This window comes from Mus musculus, chromosome 5, assembly GCF_000001635.26.
Source record: "Mus musculus strain C57BL/6J chromosome 5, GRCm38.p6 C57BL/6J".
NCBI lineage: Eukaryota > Metazoa > Chordata > Mammalia > Rodentia > Muridae > Mus > Mus musculus.
The window spans coordinates 112578791-112590419 of NC_000071.6; the positions used below are offsets into that span (position 1 = coordinate 112578791).

Sequence of the window (11629 nt, forward strand, 5' to 3'; positions counted from 1 at the left end):
GCCTCCCCACTTCCAGCACACTGCTGGAAGTCCATCACTGCAGTCATCGATTAGTAAGGGTAGGTGTTGAGAGCATCGGGCAGATGAGTCACCAGAAAGAGCCAGCTGGGGTCAGAGCTGGAACAAAAGTACATGGTTGGGGGAAGATCTTCCCCATTACCAGACCCATTTTAAAGAAGAGCAAACTGAGGTGTGGGGAGGCAAGGCAACATGTTCAATACCATGTATAGTCTGGTTCTGCCCAGGGTTGTGCTCTGTCTACTGCCAGATTATGCTTGGTCTTGGCTTGGGGTCAGAGAAGCCCAGGTTCTGTTCCTGAAGTTGGGGTGAGCCTGTAGGTCTGTTCTCTTTACATGCTGCTGTGGGAGTGACCACCTTTGTGCAGTTAAAAATCAGCCACTGAGGGCAAAGGCTGGAACCTAGCCTCACCTCTGTCTTTGCAGAAGGCCAAGAATAAGTGGCTTGTATTCTCTGGGTTCTAGTTTACTCTTCCAGAGGGGTAGGAATAAAATTAATGCCTGGCATGTGGAGTGACTGAAAATGAGCAACAGTGTCCTTGAGGAGTGACAGGATACACTGTGCATGCTTACAGGATAAGGGAGAGGACCTCAGGGGTAGGTCAAGTCAAATCTTAGTCTGGGGATTGGCCTCAGTCTGAGCAGTTGTTACCAACAGTGCCCAGGACCTACCCTAATGCACGGTCCACCCCAGGTGCTTGTGGTCACAACAGCGAGCAGACAGGAAGCTGGAGCTTCTGACTACTTCTTTGACTTTGTGAGAGTCTTTCTGTGAGCCACCAGCCTCTCTGGAGTTGATCTCTCACTCTATCTATTCACCATCCATCCATCCATCCATCCACCCACCTACCCTTCATCTGCCCATCCACCCATCCATCAATTCTTCCATCCATCCATCCATCCATCCATCCATCCATCCATCCACCCATGTATCCACCCACCCATCCATCCATCTATCCATCCACCCATCTATCTATCCATCCATCCATCTACCTACCCACCAATCCATCCACCCACCCACCCATCTACCCATCCATCCATCCATCCACCCACCCATCATTCATCCATCCATGCATCCATCCACCCATCCATCCATCTACCCACCCATCTATCTATCTACCCATCCATCCACCCATCCATATATATATATATGTATGGATATATATATATCCACTCTTCATCCACCAACCCATCCATCTGGTCATAACCATCCACTCACTCACTCACTCTATCCAACCCATGCACACATCCACCCATTGGCACACCCATCCACAAATCCATCCATCCTCCATCTGCCCACTCACTAGCCATTCATCCCACCAATTCACACACTCAGCTGTACATCCATGCCCCCATCTGTTCCTCCCACTCATCAATGTCTCCAGCTGTCTATCTCTCCATCCCTCTCTTCTAACCATCCATTCACAATTTATCACCTTCCATCTCTCTTCACAGTATGAAGGTACGTCACTTGCTGTCCAGTTCAACCATTATAATCTACCCACAAGCCTCTCCTCCCTCCCTTCCCACTGCCCCATCATTTATTCCTTCTGTCCCCTTATTTATCCATTTCTCCTTCTGTCCATCTGTCTATCTATCTATCTATCTATCTATCTATCTATCTATCTATCTACCCAACATCCCATTTTCTTTGTGCTCAATGGATGGTTCTTGGATGTCAAACTCAGTGCGAGGGGCCATGAACACAGTGGATATCATCTCTTGCATTCTTGGGTCATCTAGTGATGTCTGCCAACCCAAAGGTTGTCTTTTCCAGTTGACCAACACTCTGTGCCAGGGAATCAGTTTCACAGAGTGTCCAGAAGTCTGGGCTTTGGAACGTTAGTTTGCCATTTGAATAAGTTCCTACTAATGACTGTGTGTCCTTCAACAAGGCCAACGAGGTGTTATGTTCAGACCAAGCATCGTGTGCTTCTGTCAGGAGCATCTGAGTACCTAAAGACTTTATCACAGGACACTGGAAAAGAAAATATCTGCTGTCTTGGAAGAGAGAGGAACCAATATAAAAGAAGACATCACTAGCAAGAAGGGTTCAACTTAAAAATGCTGGTAGAAGGTAAAAGGTATCCCAGGAGATGGACACCCCACACCCCTGTATCTTTAAAGTGAAGATGAAACTTCCAGAATCTTCTTATCTGGTCTTCATCACAGAGCACAGCTTCTGCAGCCCCTAGTGGGAAGCCTGGGCCCACACTATACTCTTACTGGAAGCCGGCAAGGACACAGTGAAGTGTGAAGTGAGCTGGCCTGTCCCACCAGGACACCCATGTCACCTGCAGGGAACTATCCTCCCCCTTTGGCTCCTTTGGAGGTGTGCTGTCTCTTAAAAAAATGCCTGTGCTAGAAGACAGGGCCTTTCCTTTCCGACTGAGAGTTGACATAACACAAAGCCAGCCTGCTGACTGATCTGCATTCTCCTGAGGCCAAGGAGGACAGGAAGGGGCCGCCCAGCCAGAGCACGGAGAAAGCTCAAAGATGGCAGACAAAAAAACATCCACGTAACCACCCAGATCTACAAACCCAGAGGGGAGATTCTCCTCATGAAGGGTTATGTGCCCAGCTTCAGAAGGCAGAAAAAAATTAATGACTCTGTATTTATGTAGTCTGACGTTGCAAACCATAAACACACTCATTTTTCATACCCCTAAAAACAGCCTTTGTCTGCACGAGTGTGCTTATCCTAAGCCTCTGCAGCTGAGGACCTGCGCGTGACTGTGCGTTTGGGCTCTGTGGGTTCATTTGGAGCAAGACACTCTTAGATTTGAGCCAGAACTCCATCCTGGGATGCAGTCTGTGAACCTCAGTTTCTCCATCTTCAGACATCATCAATGACCAGAGTGTCACTGTCAGGGGTAGGCAGGTTACTCCAGGAAGCTGAGCATGCAGCCTGACTTAGCAGGCTCTCGGCAGGTGTGAATGCTGTCCCTTCCGGAGTTTCTGAAGAGCACTGGGCAGCGAGGCACACAAATGGTCTGAAAGCCGCTCAGGTGGGGTTCACCGAGTGAATTTGTCAGCATCTAGACCCAGGCACAGGTCTGGCTAAGGCCGAGGGCACAGAGAAGTTAACGCTCCCAAGCCTTGCAGACGCGCGGCCAGTCAGATCCGTTTTCTGGGTGACTGGCTTCCTGCAGAATTAACACCGACAGCCTGCTCTGTTCAATTCCAGGAACATAGCAGAGCTCTCTGCCTCCTTCTCAAATCTTAGCACTCTCTTCAGTGTGGGATATGGAAGGGGCCAGGCTGGGTCAGCCTCCTGATAATCAATATTCCAGCCTTGTTCCCAGCCAAAGCCCGGCCTCAGTACCCAGGGGGACAGGAGAGGAGGGGCAGAGGGCAGGAACATCTGTAGAACTTCTAAGGCCTACAAGGAAAAGCCACATGTCCGAGCTTACTAAGTCTGTGTGGGTCCATTTTCCAACACTGTCTCAGAGGGTTTTGACCTTGGCATAGTCTAACGTTCAAGAGCCTAAGGGATTGCAAACCCTGAAAGTCTGACTCCTGAGCTCAATCTAGATGTACCTCACCCTCTCTGATTTGGATTGCATCCATTTGAAATCACCTCCCAGTTCTGAAGGCCAATGATTCTATACTGTTAGATTCATACTCAGGGGCTGCCAGATTCTACTGGACCCACCCTGGTGAGAGAGAAAGCTGACATTTGTGGGCAGTTCAACATCTGACGTCCACCGAGTCCTCACAACCACCTGAAGAAGTCATACTATTGTATACTAAGCCGAACTCCTACCCAGCCCACAGAACCCTCTTCATGTGATGCATTCTCACCACTTAAGATAGGGTCTCACTCTCTATCCCTGGCTGGCTTTGAACCCAGAGTTTTCCTCCCTATTTCTGAGTGCTGGAGAGGAGGACTGTGCTACCTCGCTTCTCTTTGTTCAGATCTGTCTGTGCCTCTTTCTGAAGTTTCTGACCTGAGACCTGCCGGAACTTTCCCTTTAGTTCCACTCCAGAGAGCTCTCTTGGTTTCTGAAATCTTTCTTAGCTTAGGAAACTGTCCCCACACCTTCTGTGTTTACTTAGGAGCTTACATGTGTGTTATTGATGTTGTGAGGACCTGGGCTCAGCAAACAAAAGGACCTTTTGCAACACCAAGCTCCAGCAGGTTTTCAATAAAGCCTGGTTAACATTTGAATGACTCCCCAAGTAGATCTTCACCATGTAAACAGAGGTTCAGCAGGGAGATGTAATTGTACCAGTACTGCCATTTCTTCCATCACCAGCTTGGAAGGTGCAGGGTTTGGATTTGCACCCAGGGCTGCTTGGCCTGAGGCTGGAGCCTCTAACCATCTGGCCACCTGGCTTCCCAAGCCCACGAGTTGGTGACCACTGTAGGCAGTAAGGGTCTACACAAGAGGGGACTCCAAGCTGGAGGCATGATCTGAGTGCCAAGGCCCACACGTGTCGGTGAGCACTTCAAGACATCTCAAGAGAGAGACACGTTGGCGGCAGTGCCCTGAAAGCCTGCTGCTCTCAGCCCCGCGTGGCCATTGCCGATTATTAAAATAATGGTATGGCTTTGTGTTCAGTCGCTTGATGTGAGCTTTGTTTGTTTCTCCTGCTGTTGCCATGACAGCGGGGCGGTCTGGAAAACTTCAGGTTTCTGCAGGATGGGAGGAAATGGATACAAAATTGCTCAGGACAGGAAAGGGAGCTTTTGATTGTCAAACAAAGGCTCTCCCTCCTCTGTGTGCCCCAAGCCCGCAGTTCAATAGCAGCCATGCCCTGACGTCTCATGGGTAGGATAAACGCTGCCCCTAGCCTCCTCTAACCTACAGCTTTCATGGCTCCCCAGTATCCTACACTATCAGGGCTGCAGACCTTAGCATGGCTGTCAGTGTCTCTGGCTCCCTGCTTTGCCCACAGACCTGTCTCCCTGGAGCCCCTCTCTTCCGGCTGCCCTCTCTGGGTGCTTCCTTCCTCACACATCCCCTCCCCTCCCCCATATCTGCTCTCCTCTTCCTTGCCCATCCTGTCAGTTAGTAGCTTCCTTTTCTCTGACATCCACAGCCCCTTCAAACATACTTTAGTACTTGTGGGAGCCTGAACCCCAAGGTTCTCCAGTGGGGCAGGATTGGAGCCTTGTTCAGTGTCCAGCACAGTCTAACACAGTTGGAGATGGGGTTCAGGATCCTCCTGGGACACCACATTGTTCAAATGTCACAGCACCTGCCCATCCTTTGACTCACCTCTAGGTGCTGCGAGCCTCGGGGAACCAGCACTGATCTCCTGTTTGTCAGGCGCTGGCGGGAGATGCCAGTTTGTGATTGAGGTGTGCTGCTGACTGCAGCCATAGCTGGTTGAATATGGGGGTGTAGAACTCAGGATATGGACTATGTAGAGAACCAACAAACATTGGTTGAACTGAATTAGAAAACAAAATAAAAGCAAAGAGAATTTCTGGGAGATGATTGAGGGCATCTGGGTGTACCTTATCCTTCCAGAATAAATGTCAGGATGGAAACAAATCCCGGACAGTCCTTTTCCTGTGCCTGGCTCCCAGCCAAGGTCACCTTCTCATGCTCTGGGAACTTAATATGCATTCTGGCCTCTGAGACACTGGGTTAGAGGCTCTCTCCCCAAGCTAGAGCCACAGATGAATGCCCAGGGCCTCATTTGGAACTAAGTTTACCCAGAGTCTATGGGTTCCAACTACAGTGTACCAAGGTCCCCATTTTTACAGACATGGCATACTTAATAGCCACCGAGAGCTCAGTCTATGACTGTACTTGCCAACAACCTAGTTGAGCCATCTGCCCACTTTATGGACAGAGGAGGAAGACTCCTGTACTGGCTGGTTTGTGTCCACTTGACACAAGCTAGAGTCATCAGAGAGGCGGAGCTTCGGTTGAGAAAATGCCTCCATGAGATCCAGCTGTAAGGCATTTTCTTAATTAGTGATTGATGTAGGAGGGCTCAGCCCATTGTGGGTGGAGCCATCCCTGGGCTGGTGGTCCTGGATTCTATAGGAAAACAAGCTGAGAAAGGCAGGGGGAGCAAGCCAGTAAGCAGCACTCCTCCATGACCTATGCCTCAGCTCCTGCCTTTGGTTCCTGTCCTGACTTTGTCTCTAATGGGGAACTGTAAGCTGAATAAACCCTTTCCTCCCCAACTTGCTTTTTGGTCATGGTGTTTCATATTGCAGCACCAGAAACCCTGACTAAGACATGAAGTCATTGGTGGACAAATCCAGAGCTTGAATCCAGTGAGTGGAGTTTTGTGTTTTTCTTTTTTAAATGGCGTGTGTATGTGTGTGCACATGTATGTGTATGCACATGTGTGTGTATGTGTATGCACATGCCTTCATTAGTATGAGGGTGTTTGCACAAGAATACAGTGCAGTCAGAGGTCAATAGAGGGCACTGAATCCCCCAGAGCTAGAGTTACGGTGGTTGTGAGTCATCTGATGTAGGTTGCTGGAATTGAACTTGGTTCATATTCTTACTTGCTGATCCATCTCCCCACATCACCAAGGAGTGGTTCTTAATACAAAGCTAAGACATGAACACAAAGTACAAGCAGGTGTAGGTTGGGGGTCAGGGGAAGCAGTAGATGCTGGTGGCACTGGCTGTGTCTACTTGAGTGGGCACTCTACTCCACGAGAGAGCCACATAGCTATGCTGTGGGTTTCTTCTGCTTTCCGTGTTTCTTCTTTTTGGCCACTTGTGACCTCTCAACTGTGAGGGACCAGTCTTGGGCTGCATAAGGAAGGGTGAGTCCCATGTCCAATCCCTAAACCCAGAAGTCCTGGTAGGTCTGGTTTAGAAGCAGTACACTCAGAACAAGACAGGAACCAAACCTGTGGACTTGACCATGAAGACCAGTTGCTGTGTGGTAAGGCTGCAGTAGCTGAAGGGCTTCAGGACTTAGTGGTTTTATGCAGAAGGGCTTTGGTGACCACTCACTGGAGCCTTTAAAGTTTTGGTGCTCCCCAAAGTTGTATCCCTTTGGCGACCCAAGGACCTAGGTCACCTGCACACTGTGGCTGTGTGACATCCTGGCCATTTTTCATTTCCTTTCATACTAGGAGCCGAGGGACAGACTGACAGAATGGCTGTACACGTAAAGGGCTTATCAGATTGACTTACATGGTACAGCCCTGTTGCCCAACAACTGCCTGCATGTTGGGCTCTCTGGGATGCAGTACCCAGGGCCTGGAGGTCTCAGTAGCCCTAGCCTGGTGTCAGCAGGCTGGAAGTTTTCTGGACGGTTGTTGGTCTTCAGTCCACATCAGAGGCTGAAGAAGCTAGGTTCTGATGGTGGAGACAGCCAAAAGGGAAGAGCAAGCACAAAGTGAGTTTCCCCTGGTGGTAGGTCCTGGGGGAGGTTCCTCCTCAGTTAATCCTAGGAAACATCCTCACAGAAGCCCTTCCCCTCAGGCTCCGCCCCGCCAAGGCCAGATCCAATCACATTGGTTTTCTCCAGATCCAATCACATTGACAAACAAGCTACACACTCACAGCGTTCCAGTGGGGTGCTTTGCTTGTCACATGACTTCATTTTCGCCACAAGGGAGGATGGGAAATTCACCAGAGCACAGGGGCACAGGCTGGATAGGAACCGTCCCCTGAAAAAAAGGTCAGGACTGCGGTGTGGTGGAAATGCTGCAAGCCACTGCCCACTGAGATGACCAGCAGCTTGAGGCATGCTGTCACCATCTCTCAAGGCACAGGGCAGGATATTTGATGATAAGCCTAACCCCATCCCAAGTGCAATTCCAATCTTCCCGCACACTCAGAACCTGAAGGTCATGGCTGTTTTGCAAATGTGGGCAGCGATCAGAGAACCTAAGCTACAAGCCAATGTGTGTGGCCCAGGGCAGAGGCTTCCGGGATCCCAAGTCCTGGTGTTCCCATGGCGCTGTGGAGTTCTTCGGAACCATAGCAGCCACCACAGAAGGGGTCTGTTTTTCCAGATGACGTTAAAGATGTAGGGTCGGTGACAGCGATGAAGATCACAGCACTTCTCAAGCAGGAGAGAGTGGGAGGCACACATTACAGGTTGAGTACCCTCCATCTCCAAAGCCAGACTCTGAAGTGCTCCAAGATCCAAAACTCTGTTGAATACCAACAGTCAGGACCAAGTGGAAAAATTCCACATCTGACCTCAATGGGTCACAGTCGAAATGCTAGAACGCACCGCAGCGAGAATATTTGCTAGAGCGATCGTGGTCGTCTGCGTGAGGAAAGGCATACATGAAAAAGGAGCAAGTGTCAGATTTAGTCTTGGGTTCAAAGTAATGTATTATGAGTATGTAAATATCCTAATTCCTTTCAGGCATTGGGCTTACATACGTTCCATGTGAACCCTTTGCTGAAGGAAAGGTTTCTGCTGGGCCTCTGCCACAGCTGTGGGAGACGAGGTTCTGCTACACAAAATCAAAACTATTATTATTATTGTTGTTCTTGTTGTTGTTGTTGTTACTGTGTGTGCAGGAATATGTTCATGAGTGTGGGTACCTATTATTATTAGTGTGTATTAGTGGTAGTAGTATGTGTATGCAGGAATATGTTCATGTGTGTGGGCTCACTAATTATTAGTGTGTTGTTACTATTGTTATTATTAGTGTGTTATTATTATATGTGTGTGCAGGAATATGTTCATGTGTGTGTACCTATTATTATTAGTGCATGTTATTACTACTACTACTATTATGATTAGTGTGTTATTATTATTATTACCGTATGTGGGGGGGCATGAAAACGTTCGTGTGTGGGTGTCTATTATTATTAGTGTTATCATTATTATCATTTGTGTGTCTGCCTGTCTGTCTGTCTGTCTGCCTGTCTGCCTGTCTGTCTGTGTGTGCTCAGGAATATGTTCATGTGTGTGGGTACCTATGGAGGCTAAGGAGAGCTGAAGGTGTTGTGCCTGGGCACTGTTCATTCTTTTTTTGTTGTTGTTGTTTTTTGTTTTTTTGTTTTCCGAGACGGGGTTTCTCTGTGTAGCCCTGGCTGTCCTGGAACTCACTCTGTAGACCAGGCTGGCCTTGAACTCAGAAATCTGCTTGCCTTTGCCTTCCAAGTGCTGGGATTAAAGGCATGTGCCACCAGTGCCGGCCACTGTTCACTCTTATTTTGAAACAAGGTCTCTCACAAGTCTGGAACTTGCCAACTAGGCTAGGCTTGATCCATCTCTCCAGCCCCAAATAAAACTCTTCAGCCACAGAGCTAGTGAGCCACAGTGAGGCCATGGCCATGAGGCTCTTGGGATTCACAGTGACACCACCATGCCGCCGTGTACTGCCAATCACCAGTGGAGCATCCTGTTTCCCTTTGAACCAACCACCTCTCCTTACGCACTTCTTTGACAGTTTCAAAGCATTTCAAAACAGTTATCCAGAGGGAGGCTGGCACAGCCTGGCCCACGCAGGGTCCAGGAAGGAACGACCGGCCCTGTTGCCTGTGACAATATACCTTCCCACCTCGCTGTCCCTGACAGGGGACAGCTGCTAATGAGTTCCATTGGCTAGAGCTTGTTCTAATTGAACTAGACGTATCTAACTTTACTGTGGCCTTCTGATTAACAGAGGAACAGAATCAATAAGCATACCGAAAAATTTGGGCGTGTTATATGGCTAATTCAAATTTTATGTTATAATCGTGCTTTAATGTGGCTTCTAATTAGGATAATTAAGCTGCCTGTGACTGTGCTCACTGGGACAGAAGCTGCTGCTCTGCCAGGATGACTTGCTGAAGGCTTTTTATCAGATTTCGGATGCTTTTTTTTTTTTTTTTTTTTGTTATTTGGTTGGGATGTTTTGAGGGTGGGAGCCGTAGAGTGTGGATGAAAGTTCCAGAACTCTGGGTCTTCCCAGAGAAGCCTCGGGTCTGATGTCAGAGCTGACCAAGAGGGCCTCTCTGTGCCCTTGAGCCCCTGGCAGATGTTTAGTGAGCACCACGTGCTAGGTGCTGTGATGGGAACTGGGAGCAGGAGTTAGCCAGCAGATATGGGAAACTTGTCTATGGGAAACTCCAGGCATGGTGAGGAACAAGTGCCTGACACAGGGGTGTCTCAGTGGGACCTGGGTGGGTGTCCAAGTCAGAGGAGGCACACGGTGGGAGCTGGGTGTCTCTGGCCAAGGTGACATCATTGGTCTATGTTGGAGATGAAAGGAGGCAGATGTTTTGGATTCCGCAGAGGGACCGAGTGGCCTGGAGCTGAGCCTGACAGAGCTCTGACCGTGGAGGTCACAGAAGATAATCACGATGCTCAACACCTCCAGGCTAGGCTTCAAGTTGCTGTAACTCATCTCTCCCTCTCCCTCCTTCCCTTCCTCCCTTCCTCTTCCTCCCTCCTTCCCCTCCCTTCCATCCTCCCTTCTCCCCTTTTTCCTTCCCTCTACTCCCTTCTTCTCTTTCTCCCTCCCTTCTATCCCTCCCTACTCTTGCTTCCTCCCTCCCTTCTTCCCTCCCTCCTCTCCCTCCATCATTCCCTCCTCCCCTTCCTCCCTTCCTCCCTTCCTCCCCTCTCTCCTTCCCTTCCCTCCCTTCTCCCCCCCTTCCAAATACCAAATGGTGAACTACGTGCTCACTGTGCAGATCACAAGTATCCCACCATGGACTGCCCTGGTGTTTCTGTCACTGACATTTTCAAAACACATACTGGTACTCATGTCCCTGGGTACTCGTGCCCCTTGGAGCTCTGTCTGCCTGTGGGGTGTCACCACTCCCACAGGGCCTTATGATCTTGGTGTACAGTGTTGCAGCTCCCTGGCTCTGTGTGTTAACATTCAGTCACAAATTCATTCCACAGTCAACTTCTCTTGGGGTCCTGGGCAGGCGACCTTTAAGCAAGGACTGGGATGCAGGGGTGAAATGGAGAAGTGAGCCTGAGAAGAGGGAGCAGCCATAGAGCATTCCTCTTATAGTGGCTGGGGCCCCACACTCCTGAGCTACACAAGTAGAGCCCTGAAATACAGTAGCCTCAAGATCATCCCCAGTAGATGAGAGATCTGGGCATCTGCATGTGTAGTACCGGCTCCTCTCAGTTCCTAATCCCTAACTGCTGGGCGTCATGAACTAACTTACCAGACATCTAGAGAACCCTCAGACATCAGGGCTTAAGGTGTGGACAGCTGGATGTCACCCACGGAGGACACAGGGCAGGTGTGAGCTGCAGTGTTCACCTACACAGCTGCCTTCCATGTGTCTGTGCACACAGCACCTGAAGCCCTCCTTGTGGCCTGCACCTTCCCAGGGAGTGGTCACTTTCACCTCTGTGACCTCACCTTGCCCTCTATCACTCACCTGTAACCCTGCATTTTTGTTCGTTCATCACACTCATGTTGGGCTGTGTGACATGAAGGCGTGAAGGCTTCAAGCCCTTTTGTCAGTTTCTTGCAAAAGCAGGCTGGCTCTCCAGGAACAGGAAGCAAGCTGGACAGATTGCATCTCCTACACTGGAGACTAAGACAGGGCCATGCAGCTCCTGAGGGCTGAGTGACCACAGGGCAGGATGCCCATGGCTGCCCTGGCTTTTACCTAAGGTTGTGGGTAGTTTATGTAGCAGCTACACAGGCAGCCGGCGTGGGTGGGGGTGGGGGTGGGGGTGGGGAGATGGTACCAGCTATGTCC

General features: G+C 49.7%; 1 long non-coding RNA gene across 2 annotated transcripts; it reads right to left on the reverse strand.

Moving 5' to 3' along the window:
• Positions 1-4145: 4145 nt before the first annotated feature.
• 1700034G24Rik (RIKEN cDNA 1700034G24 gene) lies at positions 4146-11206 on the reverse strand. 2 transcript variants are annotated; one of them, NR_045397.1, is made up of 5 exons: positions 11084-11206; positions 7514-7620; positions 7142-7306; positions 5243-5386; positions 4146-4656 (listed from the first exon to the last, which is right to left on the reverse strand). It is a non-coding gene; the product is annotated as an RIKEN cDNA 1700034G24 gene (long non-coding RNA). The 2 variants fall into 2 exon arrangements; NR_045396.1 differs by having other exon boundaries at positions 5243-5417.
• Between the last annotated feature and the right edge of the window lie 423 nt (positions 11207-11629).